The following is a 16,080-nucleotide window of genomic DNA, read 5'->3' as shown; positions in this document are numbered from 1 at the left end:
GATGTGGTGTCTACACTTTGCATGATTTTAAACATACGGAAAAAGAAGCTACAAAGATGAAATCATTAACTCTAGCGACTCTCCCTAATAGGCGATTTGATCCCAACAAAGTCGCCTATAATGCTCTTGAACAGGCCAAATTGACAAAGTTTGATCATATAGAAGATAAGTTTGATGACTTGTTCTCCTCAGCTAAATCAATGTATCAAGTTAGATCACTGGCCATGATGGAATACAAAGATGAAGGGTTAGTTGAATTCAACAGACTTAGAGAATAGAGGTTGCAAACTCTGCCTCTAGATCTGTTAGCAACAACCCTAGCAACAAGACCAAGTGAGCCTCAACAGCAACATTCAAAGGAACCGCCGATTACAATAGAGAAACTGGGGAAAGTGCAAGAGGAAACCCAGACTAAAGAGCAGAAACAGAGCAACATAGAGGTGAATGTGGATACTCAAATTGATCCCAAATTGCTCCAGCAATGGCATCAATTTGATTCAATTATTAGTAGTCTTGAATACTCAAAGGACACCGAAACTTTGAAAGTGGCAGATACACAGGAAACCACTTCAAAACAGGTTCCAAGTGGAACCAGCAGCCTACCCAGTTCAAAGGAAGTAGAAATAATCCCAAAGGACCCCTCCGATCAAATTATTTTGCAGATAGAAGAAATTCCTCCCTTGGATGTCTTCTATAGCCCAAGGCAAAAAGCTGTGGTAAAACGACAGAGGAAGAGGAGAAGAACTGATCAACCTTCCCTTTTCCTAGAACAAACGGTCACGGGAAATGTGGTTTGGAAGGAGGAATTTGACCCCTCTGATGACCTAACAAAACTATCACAATATGCTGGAGCCTATTCGGCAGCAACAATAGACAAGGCATCAGAGGTGAGTCTTTTATTAAAAACAAAAGACCAGGAAATCTTTTTATTGCAAGCACAGCTAACAGAAGCACAGCAGAAAGTGGAGCAGGCAGAACAGCAATTGTTAACACAACAAAAAATAAATAATCAATTAACTCAACAATTGCGGGAAGAGAAACAGAGGATTGATCACAGCGCAATCCAGAAGCAGAAAGTGTTGTCTGAGGCCTTGGCACAACTAAGGGCAGCAAATGAACAAATGCTGAAGTCAAAAGATGAGCAGATTGCTCAACTATCAGCACAGCTTGAGAAGACAAAGGATCTTCCACAGATAGCCGAATTCAAATCAGAAGCATTACAGATAAATAGGGCATTAATAACAAAAATCAAGCTTCTCTGTCAACAAATTGCCCAGGCGGAACCATTATGCGATTTGATGGCATCAATAAGTAAACAAACAGAAAAGGCTAGAACAGACTTGGATCAAGCTGAAGAAACATTAACTGAATTTCTTGACTGGCAAGATACCTATCAGGGACAAGCGGAAAATTTACCAAGAATTTTAGAATCACATAAAGAAATATTATTTACAGAATGGCAGTCCCAATTAATGAAAGCAGAGAGGGTAATTTCAAGATGCAAATCAACCACAAGTAATTTGGTTGAATTGGTTAATAATACTCTCTACTTGTCAAACATGATTTCCCAATGCACTCTAGGTAAATTGACAGCGGTGAAAACATTGGAGCAGTCATGTTATCCAGACCTAGAGAAAAATAGGAGATTAATTGCTGGAATTAACAGTTTAACATGGGACACCTATTGGTTCTTCTTGGTAAAACCGCACAGTCAAAGAGCCGCCCTCAAATGCCTTACAGATGCAATCGGGTATATTATCCCCGATATTCAGGATGCCACCTATGTCACCCAGCTTAACTCTCGCCTCAACAGACCGCCCAAAGTGGAGCCAATGCTTGCGATAAGCCAGCTCAAGTTTAAAGGCAAACAGCCTACTTGATGATTCATGCCGCCGACTGCCACGTTGATGAGAAGGAGATATTCAAGATCATTTGATACCAATTAAGTAGGATTTCAGTTTCATAGATAGTTAGTTTAATTCAATATTTATAGACCCTTTCATTGTTTTGGAAAGGGTCGTAAAGTTTTGTACATGACTTAAAGCCTAAAGTTGCACTACTGTACTTCAGGCATATTCTTTTATAAAACTGGACCAATCATTCTGATTTTGGCAAAGAAGCTTTTATGCAAATGTGCACTACTATCTTTGTTTGAAAGTATTTCTGCGTTAGAGGAAGAATCTCAAATAGCGATTGATATTGGGAGTGACTCGCAGCTCATATGGTACTATTATCTATGTCTGAATCCATTCTTTTTATATGAATTGTTATTTGATCGCCTTTGCTATTATCAAATATATGTATGTGTTTTAACATCATTTCTTTATTCCCTCCACTATTGGATGTTTATGGTAATGCTTTTCTTTTGATCATATATGTATTGATGATATAAATGATGAGTGTAGCAATATTGCGTTAATCACCTTGTTTAACTATTTAAGCAAAGTAATCCTTGAATGAATAAATGTCCATGTTTATGAGATGGAGTCATCTATATGCCTGTTAATAAACATAGATCATCAAGTGCTACACTTCAAAGCACAATAGTTCCCGAGATTAGTAGTAATTCTTTTATTTTGCTGATAAATTAAGTTATTCGCCTATCATTAGATTAGTCAATCAATCATTCATTCACCCTGTTTATTCATTACTGGGAAACTGGTCCCATTATCCCCAGTCGGAGCCACCATTCCAAATGGAAAAGGAGCTGTATTAAGGTCCGGACCAGGTGGTTATCCCCCAATGTTGATACAACGATTTTCGGGGCATCAACATTTTTGGCGCTAGAAGGAGGGCCATCAATTGTGAATGACAAGCAAACCCAAATCTGCAGGCCATTCTAAGAGTAATTCTCCCTCTGCATCACCTCGTACTTCCCAGTTGCATGCTGGTTCTCCAGTATCCAAACAAGAAGAAGAGGAATCAACTACCACTGCTCAAACCCATCATACTCCAGAACAACTAAGTCTTGAATCCCCTGAAGTCCAGTCTCTTATCCACAAACTTCAGAGCTTCTCGATTTCACCACAGAAATCTGAGGTATCTCAAAGCAGTGCGACTTCGCAGTTTAATTTACCTCACCCTCTCACCAGACTTCAGAGCAGAAAGCTCGGTATTGAACCCACTGAGTTCCCTTTACCCAAAAGGAAAAAGGCAAAGAAAAACACTGAAGGATCTGAAAGTGAAGAACTTTCATCCACATCCTCCATCTCACCTTCTCCCGTGCGAAGTCAACTATCCACTCCCTCATCACACATTGTTGTTCATCAAGGATTAGCAACTGCAGCATCCCAAACCACACAATCCTTAATATTAACTCCTTCCCAGACTTCTGTAAGTTCAACAGTAATATCATCCACTAATGTGGTTACAATGGCAGATCCATGGACCAGGCCTGGTGCAGTCAATATTCCTGCTCCATTGCATGCATTACCTGATGCACCTGAAAAATGGCTACCCAAGTTTAACCCAGATGATGGAACACAAGCTGAGGAACATATTAATAACTTCATGTTGGCAGTTAATTTGAAGGGAGTAACAGAGCAAGATGTTGTCGTTAGACTTTTCCCTTATACCTTGCAAGGATCAGCAGGATCCTGGTATTTTTCTTTACCTTCTGGTTCCATTACCAGTTGGACGACTTGCCAAGAACAGTTTCTTACTAAGTATGGTGATGATAGGTCCTTGGCTACACTAATAAATGATCTCTCCAATCTTAGGATAGAGCATAGGGAACCAATTAAGGAATTTAATGCGCGATTCAATAAACTCTTGAATAAAATCCCAACGGCCTCCAAACCAAGTGAGAAAATCCGAAGCGAATGGTATATAACTGCCCTACCTGCCAATATAGCTATTTTTGTAGACAGGGCTGGAAAACCTACTTTAGCTGAAAACATGAAAGAAGCACTTGCTGTGGAGAAACATATTAATGCTCTAGAGAAGAAAGCTGCTCTGGAAGATAGAAAAGCCAAAAAAGTTTCTTTTAAAGATGATTCAAAGAAGAAAAGCCCTAAAGATCCATATGACATGGAGGGTCTACAAAAGGTCCTCAAAACTATGTCAAATGAAATGGTTGAAATAAAAAAACAAGTAGCTGAAACCTCAACCAAAAGACCCTTTAGAAATTACAAGAAAACTGAATCAAAACCACCAAATGTTATATCAAATTCAGATTCAGATCTCGAAGAAGGAGAAGAAGAAACAGCTACACCAACTGATGAAGAAGAGGAAGTTGTTGAATGTCATGGAATGTGGGATTTTATATTACCTAACTCTGACACAGAAAACGAAGAAGAAGCATTTCCTGTCACTACCAGGAGTAGAGGTACCTCCGAACCTGTTCAGACAACTTCGAAGAAAAGAAGTGCAGGTGCTGCTACAACAAAAGAGAAGGCTCTCCCGAAGAAGCCACCTGTAACAATTCCACCAAACCAACCTTCAACCTCAATAATTCCATTAACGACTAAGACATTGGTAGTGATTGATTCAATGGATTACAACATTGTTGATGACATGAAAAAGACCAAGGCAAACATTACCATGTTTGAACTTAGTAAATTGAAACATCAGCAAAAATTGCTTCTCAAAGAATTAAATGTTGTTCATACTTCACCTATTCCCAGTGCTAAAGCTGCAAACGATACAGGTCAACCACCTTTTGGTATGGTCGAAGCTACTGATGCAGTCCTAATAGGAGATAGATCAAATTCTCATACTCCACCTTTCCTTCTAACCTATGAGATCTACAATAGAAACCTGCACAACTGCTTGATTGACTCAGGGGCATCTTCTAACAAAATTCCAGCTTCAGTTTGTTCCAAACTGAACATTGAACCCCAGAAGTCCGCTATTCATATTTTACAGTTGGACAGGACTAAAGTACAGGTTTTGGGAGAGATCAACTCCGTAACTATCAGGTTATCTTCTGATCCCAGAATAGTACAAAGGATTGATATCTTGATCGTCGATATACCTAGATTTTATGGTCTGATCTTGAGTAGGGATTGGTCTGAAAAACTATATGGATATATTTCTACCGATTGGTCACATATGTGGCTTCCCTATAAGGGTAAGCCAAATCAAATAAGAATCGATCAGGAAAAGCATATGACCCATACAGTTACTGAATTTGAACAAGAAAACCAACCAATAGCATTTAATAACAACATTTTGGGGAACTATTCATCAGAGTCATTCTTTGGCAACTTCGCTGCCCAACCATCCCCTTTCTCAGTAAACCATTTTACATCCCAGATCGAAAATTATTCACAAACAGATAGGTCAAGATGCTTAAATGATACTGAGAAAACTGTAAATAAAATTGTTAATACTTCTTTATTTTGGTCATTATATTTCGATGGGTTCAAATCTAGTGAGGGCTCAAGAACAGGATGTATTTTGATTAGCCCGCAAGGAGAAAAAACAATGCTCTCCTGTAGGTTAGAATTTGAATGCACAAATAACACAGCAGAATAGGAAGCCTTAGTCCAAGGACTATATAAAGCTATTGGCCTCAAGGTCCAATATTTGAAAGTGTTTGGAGATTCTAAAATTATTATCAAACAGTTAAGGAATACAATTCATTGTCTTTCCACCCATCTCAAACATTATCAATCACTGATACAGGAACTCACCTCCCACTTTTCGGCATTCAATATTTCTTCTATTCCCAGGTCTCAAAATTTGGCAGCCGACCTGCTAGCCAATGTTGCTTCCAAGCTCCTACCTTCCGAGGACTATAGCCCAGATAGATTTTCAGTAGAATTGCTTTTTAGGCCATCAATTCCTGATAATATAACTAATTGGAGAGTGTTCAACCACGATGAAGACATTTTACATTTTTTAACTTCCGAAAAGTCCTATGATGATCAAATCATTGAGGAAAACGAGCATGACCTTCAAATGAGAGGTAAACCCGAGGAGAATCCAATCCCTAAGCCTGTGGTGAAGCTTGAGGATCTTTATGATATTAAAGACAGGTTTAAACCTGTGACCAATACAAAGCTCCAAAGTTCTACCTTAAGGTTTGATTTGATAAACCTTGGCACTGAGCAAACTCCTCAAAACATTAATTTAGGATTAGGACTTTCCTTGGAAGAAAAGGAAGCATTCATTAGATTGTTACGGAAAAATAAACAGGTTTTTGCTTGGAAATATGATGATTTAAAGACATATGATACAGCCATCATCCAGCATACCATTCCAATGCTTCCCGAACAGAAACCAATTCAGCAGAAGTTGAGAAAAATACATCCGAACTTAGAGAGTCAAATAAAATCTGAACTTAATAAACTCTTGAAAGCTAAGATTATTTTTCCCGTTCGGCACTTACACTGGGTCTCCAATATGGTGCCAGTCAGAAAGAAAAATGGCGACATTAGGATTTGTATAAATTTCATAAATTTGAACAAGGCGAGCTTAAAAGATAATTTCCCATTACCTTCTATGGAGCAGATACTCCAATCAGTAGCAGGCTCTGAGTTAATGTCCTTTCTAGACGGTTTCTCAGGATATAACCGAGTTTTGGTCCATCCTGATGACCAACTCAAAACCACATTCAGAGCAAAATGGGGAACATATGCGTATCAGAAAATGCCTTTCGAACTTATTAATGCAGGAGCGACGTTCCAAAGAGCGATGGATATAGCTTTTAAAGGGTTGATTAACAGAACAGTAGTCGTCTACCTAGACGATATTACTGTATTTTCTAAAGAGAAGTCCAATCATTTGCATGATTTAAATCAAATCTTTCAACGCTGCAAAAGATATGGTATTTCACTTAACCCTAAAAAATCTTTCTTCGCTCTTGACCAAGGAAAGCTCTTAGGCTTTATTGTGTCTAAAGATGGCATTTATATTGATCCCGATAGGATCAAAGAAATCTCTGAAATCCCTTTCCCTCATAATAAAAAATCCATGCAGTCATTTTTAGGCCAAATCAATTTTGTTAAAATATTTGTTCCAGACTTTTCTCAAATCATTTTGCCACTTCAAACTATGATTAAGAAAAATTCAGTCTTTAAGTGGGGATCAGTAGAAAAGGAAGCGTTTGATTTAATCAAACAATCAATAATTAATGCCCCCTCCTTAAATACCCCCAATTTTTCTAATCATTTCACATTGTATACTATCGCATCCGATTTGTCTTATGCAGCAGTACTCACACAAATTAATGATCACAATTCAGAAGCACCCATTTCATTCTATAGTTCAAATCTTCAGGGTGCTTAATTGAATTACTCCGAGGTAGAAAAACAAGCCTTTGCTGTATATAAAGCTGTCAAACATTATAGACCCTTCCTTTTAAAAGCCCATACAAAAGTTATAGTTCCTTTCCCTGCAGTAAGGCAACTATTAATCCAAAGAGAACTAGGTGAAAAAAGGGCAAACTAGGTTACAGCACTTCAAGAATATGATTTAGAAATTAAACCAGCAAAGATTGTTAGAGGCCAAGGTTTTTGCAAGTTATTGGCAGGAGCATCCAACATTCCAGAATCAGGTGATACAGATCAAACCGAAGAAATCAACCAGATAAGTATTACTGATTCGGAATCACAATATGTTGACTTAATCTTTTATTTGAAAAATGGGTATGCACCTCCTAACCTGTCTTACAAAAACAAAAGGGCCATTAGATTAAAAGCAAAAAATTTCACAATCATTGATTATGTGCTTTCTAGGCAAAATTATGATTCAATCTTATTAAGATGCCTAGAAAAACCTGAAGCACAAAAGGTCTTGCAGGAATTACATGATGGACCAGCAGGAGGACATTTTGGAGCTAATACAATAGCCCATAAAAGCATTCATGCTGGATATTACTGGCCCACTCTGTTTAGAGATGCTCATGAATATGTAAGGAAATGCCGAAATTGTCAAACTTCTAGTGGAAGGCAAAGAAAACCAGCTTTCCCTTTACAACCAGTCAACATTGAACATCCATTTGAGCAATGGGGATTGGATATCATTGGGGAAATTACTCCTCATTCTTCCAAACAGCATAAGTATATCCTTACTGCTACTGATTATTTTACTAAATGGGTTGAAGAAATTCCTTTAAAGACAACAAATTCTAAGGCAATCATTGAATTCATAGATCAATTCATCATTACCAGGTTTGGTGTCCCAAATGCTCTTGTTTTTGATAATACATCTTACTTCTCAGGCAATGCTATGTTTGATTTCGCTATGAAAAGAGGATTTAAATTAAAATATTCTGCTAATTACTATCCCCAGGGTAATGGTTTAGCAGAGTCTACAAATAAAAATCTGATTAAAATTATTAAGCGAACCATCGAACAGAATCATAAAAAATGGCACAAATCCTTAATATTCGCACTATGGGCTGATAGGATAACGCAAAAGGCTTCCATAGGATCTTCTCCGTTCAACCTTGTGTATGGAAAAGAAGAAGTACTACCAACAAATCTTGTTCTTCCCTCTCTAGCCCTAGTGCAGTTTATTGAGGAAAGCCCTTCTTCTTCTATTCAACTTAGACATGACCAAATTTTAAAATTAGTAGAGGAAAGAGAAAAAGCCAAGGTTATTCATGCAAAACATCAGCAAATCATCAAGTCATCCTTTGATTTAGTCTCATCTGGTTCAAAACAATTTCAAGTCGGTGATTTGGTTCTGAAATGGGACAAAGACCATGAGGACAAGGGAAAACACACCAAGTTCCAAAAGATGTGGCTTGGGCCATTTCAGATCTGTGAGAATATAGGCCATTTGACCTTCATATTACAAGATTTATCAGGTTTGAGAGATTCTCTCCCTGTTAATGGCCTTATCTTAAAGAAATTCTTCAATTGAGAAGGTAACCCCTTCTCCCCTTTTTTTTAGAATTTTATAGTTTGTAGGATCATTAGAAAATAAAGTTGTGAGATATCTACCATTGACCTTTGATGTACTTGAAAGTTACTCAAAACAAGTAGGGTTGATATTTACTTTTAAAGTAATAGAAGTCTTAAACAAGAGGGATAATTCTAGGAAATTAGGTGTAATTGCATTCTGAAACTACACTTCAATTTTTGTGAACGCTTCCCAAAGTTTAGAAATATTGTAAATCATTTTTATGTTTATAAATTGGTCACAAAAAGGTTATCAATATCAAAATAGAAACTAATCCAATTTTAGCATCCTTAACTCTTACCTTGTCATCCATTTACTCTTAAGGAGAAAATTGTCCATCCCACTCACCAAAGCTTATGATTACTCAAAGTGTAATTCTAAAATATTTGATATAAAAGATAAGAGGTCTTATTACAAGCCTGCTTACCATGATCATAGGGAAATATTTTAACCGACATTACCAATACTGCATACCAAAATAGGGTAATGGCTTAGAATTATAAGACAAGGGGTCTCATCACGAGCCAGCTTGTTCGGTTAAATTACTACCAGTGAATGGCATTGTCACTAAGCTGGTCACCAAACCAGGACAATGGCTTTTTATCTTACAAAATAACAGAAAAGTGGAAAAGAAATACAAAATATGAAAAGCATGTTTTGAATTCATTCTATTAATCATACTCTGAAATGAGCAGGACAATGGACAATAGCATGGTTAAAGGGTATCCCTGTCGAAACTATGAATGTTTGCTGGCAGCAGAGGCTCTACCTATGACAAAGGAGTCAATTCTAAAAGCTGATTTGGAAAGGTTTTCTGTTTTATCACTATCAACCATTAACGGCCAATTTAAAACTTAGAATGTATCTAATTTTAAACAAAAGAGGAAGTTAACAAAGATAGTTTCATTTTATTTGGAATGCATATATACCTAGTTATATTAGAATTTTCCCCTTTGATGAGAACTCTATTTCGAAAAAGTTTAAGTATTTCCATACTTTTCAGAGATAACTGTTTCTTCCAGCGAATCGCCAATTGTTGTGCTCTACAACAACCCCCCATTTCATACCATATTATTCATAAAACTATAATATGAAATGGGTCCCTTTTTATTTTTAATTTGTATCAACTCTGTATTATTCAAAAAGGTCCGAAAAACAAAAGGAAAGCATTATAAAAAACCTTTTTGACAAACCAATTATTTGGTCTTATAATATAAATAATTAATCTTTTATCATTGCAATAAAGCGATCGCAAGATCGCATATCGCAATGACAAAGGAGGCATAACTTAAAGGCCCATTGGTTTTCTCCGATGCGATGACATGCAGTAGGCTATCGGATATCGGCAATAATAAGTTCCCATAACAAAAGTGCCTCCCGCTCCGATGTGATGCGATCAAATGCTTTTTGCTCCGATGTGATGCGATCAAATGCTTTTTTCTCAGATGCGATGCGATCAAATGCTTTTCGCTCCGATGCGATGCGATCACATCCCTTTCGCTCCGATGCGATGCGATATCGCTATCGACGATCGGGGATATACCATGCATGCTTTTTAAAGTGCCCATACTCTCGATGCGATGCGATGCGATATCGCTATCGGCGATCGGGGATTCCAAAAGGTGTTAATATAAAGATTTAAGTTTTCCCCGACACCCAATTGCGATAAAGCTAAAAGCACAAACTTCAAAAAACCGTTAAAGCAGAGGTATTACGATTAATTCGTATTTAAGGCCTTATCTTTCAAACAGTGATTCACCTGCGCTCAACCGCCAAAAAATCCAAGGCACACTTAAACAAATCATGCGGCCGATAAGAGATATGATGGGCATTTAAAGGATTGACAGGTTTTAACGGCCATTTAATGAAATAGTAAGCTTAAAAAATCTTCTCATAGATTGTATCCGCGGCCACTTTAAGTTAATCCCTCATCATGCATTGATCAATATATCTCACTCGTATTTGGTTTTCGCTACCAATTCTCTGTGTTACGCTTATTTCCACTACTATGCAGAATCCTTCTGAAGTAATAGATTCAAGCAGAATGGGGAAGAAGTCTAAGAAAACCGCAATCGCTTCCACTGCACCAGCCACAGGACATGCCGTTGCTGATCCAGCAACTAAAAAGAAAGGATTAATATCTAATACTACATGTTCAGGACTTGGCAAGACCCCTTGGCAAAGTACCTATAATTTGATCGAAGCCGAAGAACCAAAGGTGACGGCAGTACAAGCTACAGCGGGTTCTAGTAGAAAATCTGATGGTACTTTGAAAGACTTAGCCGACTCTTTCATTCATCAGATAGCGGCTCGGGAACAAATTCTCCCATATACAGATGTAGTAAAGTGGGCAATTGAAGAAATCTCAATCACAGACAGAACTTTCTGCACCAGAGATGGGAGAATCTTCGGTTCATTCAAGGCTGATGATTTGAGGCAAATGTATCATTTTCCTGAGCCAGAGAAGAAGTACAACAAGGCATTTCTGGAGAAATTCCGAAATGAGAATGAAACTGAATCCGAACCCATTCAGGAATGGAGGCAAAATCCGGCGAAACACAAGCATGAAACTTCCGGTAAGTACTCTGTTGATTCTCTATGTTCTCTGTATTGTTATGCTAGGATAATGATGTGTAGATTGTGGGGGGTTGCACGATTCCGCTAATTTCACTATAGAAATGGTTCCCTTGAGGGAAGCGGCATGTAATAGTGAGATAATGGATTGGGCAACCATACTGTCAGATAAACTAGCGACAGCAGTTCTTAGTTTTAGAACTAAAACTTTCGTCTCAGAAAGGCTTATTCCCCCATTCTATTACAGTGCTTATATACTAGATACCCTGTGTTTTAATTCTGAGTTTCCTGTACTCGGCTGGAGGTGGACCCACAAGACCCCACGCCTATTCACATATACCATCAGAAATTGTGGAAGACTTCCTATAAGCACCATTTGTACCAAGTCTACAACGGCTTCATGTTACCCATTCATCATTCTATTTTTAATAAACCTGCTCCCAAAATTTCTTACCAAGCAGGGATTGATTTGACATCAATAGGAAGATGGTTCGGAGAGGAGAAATTTACTTATGTAAGAATTTTCGGCAGCCAAGCTGAACCTCATGTCCTTCCTTTTTACATACCCGACAAACTGCTGGCAAGGGAGATAGCCTATCAGATTATTGCCGAAGGAGTTACACAAACTCTAAAGAAAAATAAGAAGCAGGTCTGGCCCTCCTTTCCTCTGAGATGTGGTGTCTACACTTTGCATGATTTTAAACATGCGGAAAAAGAAGCTACAAATATGAAATCATTAACTCTAGCGACTCTCCCTAACAGGTGATTTGATCCCAACAAAGTCGCCTATAATGCTCTTGAACAGGCCAAATTGACAAAGTTTGATCATATAGAAGATAAGTTTGATGACCTGTTCTCCTCAGCTGAATCAATGTATCAAGTTAGATCGTCGGCCATGATGGAATACAAAGATGAAGGGTTAGTTGAATTCAACAGACTTAGAGAACATAGGCTGCAAACTCTGCCTCTAGATCTGTTAGCAACAACCCCAGAAACAAGACCAAGCGAGCCTGAACAACAACATTCAAAGGAACCGCTGGTTACAACAGAGAAACAGGAGAAAGTGCAAGAGGAAACCCAGACTAAAGAGCAGAAACAGAGCAACATAGAGGTGAATGTGGATACTCAAATTGATCCCAAATTTCTCCAGGAATGGTAGCAATTTGATTCAATTATTAGTAGTCTTGAATGCTCAAAGGACACCGAAACTTTGAAAGCGGCAAATACACAGGAAACCACTTCAAAACAGGTTCCAAGTGGAACCAGCGGCCTACCCAGTTCAAAGGAAGTAGAAATAATCCCAAAGGACCCCTCCGATCAAATTATTTTGCAGATAGAAGAAATTCCTCCCTTGGATGTCTTCTATAGCCCAAGGCACAAAGCTGTCATAAAACGACAGAGGAAGAGGAGAAGGACTGATCCACCTTCCCTTTTCCCAGAACAAACGGTCACGGGCAATGTGGTTTGGAAGGAGGAATTTGACCCCTCTGATGACCTAACAAAACTATCACAATATGCTGGAGCCTATTCGGCATCAACAATAGACAAGGCATCAAAGGTGAGTCTTTTATTAAAAACAAAAGACCAGGAAATCTTTTTATTGGAAGCACAGCTAACAAAAGCACAGCAGAAAACAGATCAGGCAGAACAGTAATTGTTAACACAACAGCAAATAAATAATCAATTAACTCAACAATTGCGGGAAGAGAAACAGAGGATTGATCACATCGCAATCCAGAAGCAGAAAGAGTTGTCTGAGGCCTTGGCACAACTAAGGGCAGCAAATGAACAAATGCTGAAGTCAAAAGATGAGCAGATTGCTCAACTATCAGCACAGCTTGAGAAGACAAAGGATCTTCCACAGATAGCCGAATTCAAATCAGAAGCATTACAGTTAAATAAGGCATTAATAACACAAATCAAGCTTCTATGTCAACAAATCGCCCAGGTGGAACCATTATGCGATTTGATGGCATCAATAAGTAAACAAAAAGAAAAGGCTAGAACAAACTTGGATCAAGCTGAAGAAACATTAACTGAATTTCTTGACTGGCAAGATACCGATCAGGGACAAGCGGAAAATTTACCAAGAATTTTAGAATCACATAAAGAAATATTATTTACAAAATGGCAGTCCCAGTTAATGAAAGCAGAGAGGGCAATTTCAAGATGCAAATCAACCACAAGTAATTTGGTTGAATTGGTTAATAATACTCTCTACTTGTCAAACATGATTTCCCAATGCACTCCTGGTAAATTGACAGCGGCGAAAACATTGGAGCAGTCATGTTATCCAGACCTAGAGAAAAATGGGAGATTAATTGCTGGAATTAACAGTTTAACATGGGACACCTATTGGTTCTTCTTGGTAAAACCGCACAGTCAAAGAGCCGCCCTCAAATGCCTTACATATGCAATCGGGTATATTATCACCGATATTCAAGATGACACCTATGCCGCCCAGCTTAACTCTCGCCTCAACAGACCGCCCGAAGTGGAGCCAATGCTTGCGATAAGTCAGCTCAAGTTTAAAGGCAAACAGTCTACTTGATGATTCATGCCGCCGACTGCCAGGTTGCTGAGAAGGAGATATTCAAGATCATTTGATACCAATTAAGTAGGATTTCAATTTCATGGATAGTTAGTTTAATTCAGTATTTATAGACCCTTTCATTGTTTTGGAAAGGGTCGTAAATTTTTGTACATGACTTAAAGCCTGAAGTTGCACTACTGTACTTCAGGCATATTCTTTTATAAAACTGGACCAATCATTCTGATTTTGGCAAAGAAGCTTTTATGCAAATGTGCACTACTGTCTTTGTTTGAAAGTATTTATGCGTTAGAGGAAGAATCTCAAATAGCGATTGATATTGGGAGTGACTCGCAGCTCATATGGTACTATTATCTATGTCTGAATCCATTCTTTTTATATGAATTGTTATTTGATCGCCTTTGCTATTATCAAATATATGTACGTGTTTTAACAGCATTTCTTTATTCCCTCCACTATTGGATGTTTATGGTAATGCTTTTCTTTTGATCATATATGTATTGATGATATAAATGATGAGTGTAGCAATATTGCGTTAATCACCTTGTTTAACTATTTAAGCAAAGTAATCCTTGAATGAATAAATGTCCATGTTTATGAGATGGAGTCATCTATATGCCTGTTAATAAACATAGATCATCAAGCGCTACACTTCAAAGCACAATAGTTCCCGGGATTAGTATTAATTCTTTTATTTTGCTGATAAATTAAGTTATTCTCCTATCATTAGATTAGTCAATCAATCATTCATTCATCCCGTTTATTCATTACTGGGAAACTGGTCCCATTATCCCCAGTCGGAGCCACCATTCCAAACGGAAAAGGAGTTGTATTAAGGTTCGGACTGGGTGGTTATCCGCCAATGTTGATACAACGATTTTCGGGGCATCAACATAAGGTCCATGGAAAGTATTTAACATGGGTACTCCTTGGATGAGGAATCAAATTATGCATCCAATGAGTGTTTTTTCTCGAAATTTGAGTAAACCAATAGGGAGATTATATGTTGAAAAAATAGTTTTTTCTTTTTTCCCTCTAAAATTCAATGATGTAATATAATCTTACTTAATTATTTCCACTATTATTTTATAATTTCCTTAGGAGGCCCATTTTAGACCTCAAAATTTGCCTAATGGCTGAAACTCTATCAGAGTAATTGATTTTCCACATAGAAAGAGAGAGAGGGGTATTTTTGGTTTGAGAAGACTAAGTTATGAAAAAAGTGAAAAAGTAAAAATAGAAAAAGTGTCAGAAATTTTCATTATTAGCTATGTAGGTTTGATAGTTGGGTAATGTAAAGGCTAAAAATCCACTTTATTAATAACAGATTGGATGCACTTTAATGACAAAATCCTCGTGGATTGGAAAACCTAATAGGAAGAGGTACAGTTTTCAGGAACGACACACAAACCATTTTTCGCACATTGGTATGCCTCATTATGGCATACCGTAAATAAATAGAGGCAAAAAAAAAAGACAAAAAAAAACAAAACAAAACAAACAAACAAGAACAAAAAACAAAAAAAATAAAAACAAAAAACAAACAAAGGAAAACAAAAACAAACAAACAAAACAAGAAACATGACTTTTTATGTGTACAAGGAGGTCATCAGGTGGATGATCGAAAGTATACCATACATACCACCACAAATAGTGGAGGAATATAAGGGGATCCCGCACTTTAAGGTGACCCAACATTTTATGTACATACAAGTGAGCAAGGATCCTATAAAGAAATGTCTTCAAATCCACTATAGGTTGACATAGTTGGAGGTAAGAAACAATATCAATGATTGGGATTCAAAATGGAAGATCCCATTTGAGGAGATAGAGGAGGAAAAAAATATAGTAAGTAGTAAGGAGAACTTTGTGCATGAATATGCACAGGAGAAAGAACAAGGGAATGGCACAGGAGGTTTCCAAAAGAATGATACCATGTAGGTTGGGGAGAAAAGGAAGTATCAACAAACAAAAAAAGAAGGAACTTCCCAGGAAATACTAAAGAGAAAATCCACAAAGCTAGGGGTCACTCAAATCTATTCATTATTTGAGATTACTTGGAGAATAATAGGGACCAAGTTAAAGAGAAAATAGAGGAAGCA

This window comes from Pinus tabuliformis, chromosome 7 (assembly GCF_031772625.1).
Source record: "Pinus tabuliformis cultivar Carrire ecotype Pingquan chromosome 7, CPIR1, whole genome shotgun sequence".
NCBI lineage: Eukaryota > Viridiplantae > Streptophyta > Pinopsida > Pinales > Pinaceae > Pinus > Pinus tabuliformis.
Note: the sequence above shows the minus strand (reverse complement) of the source record.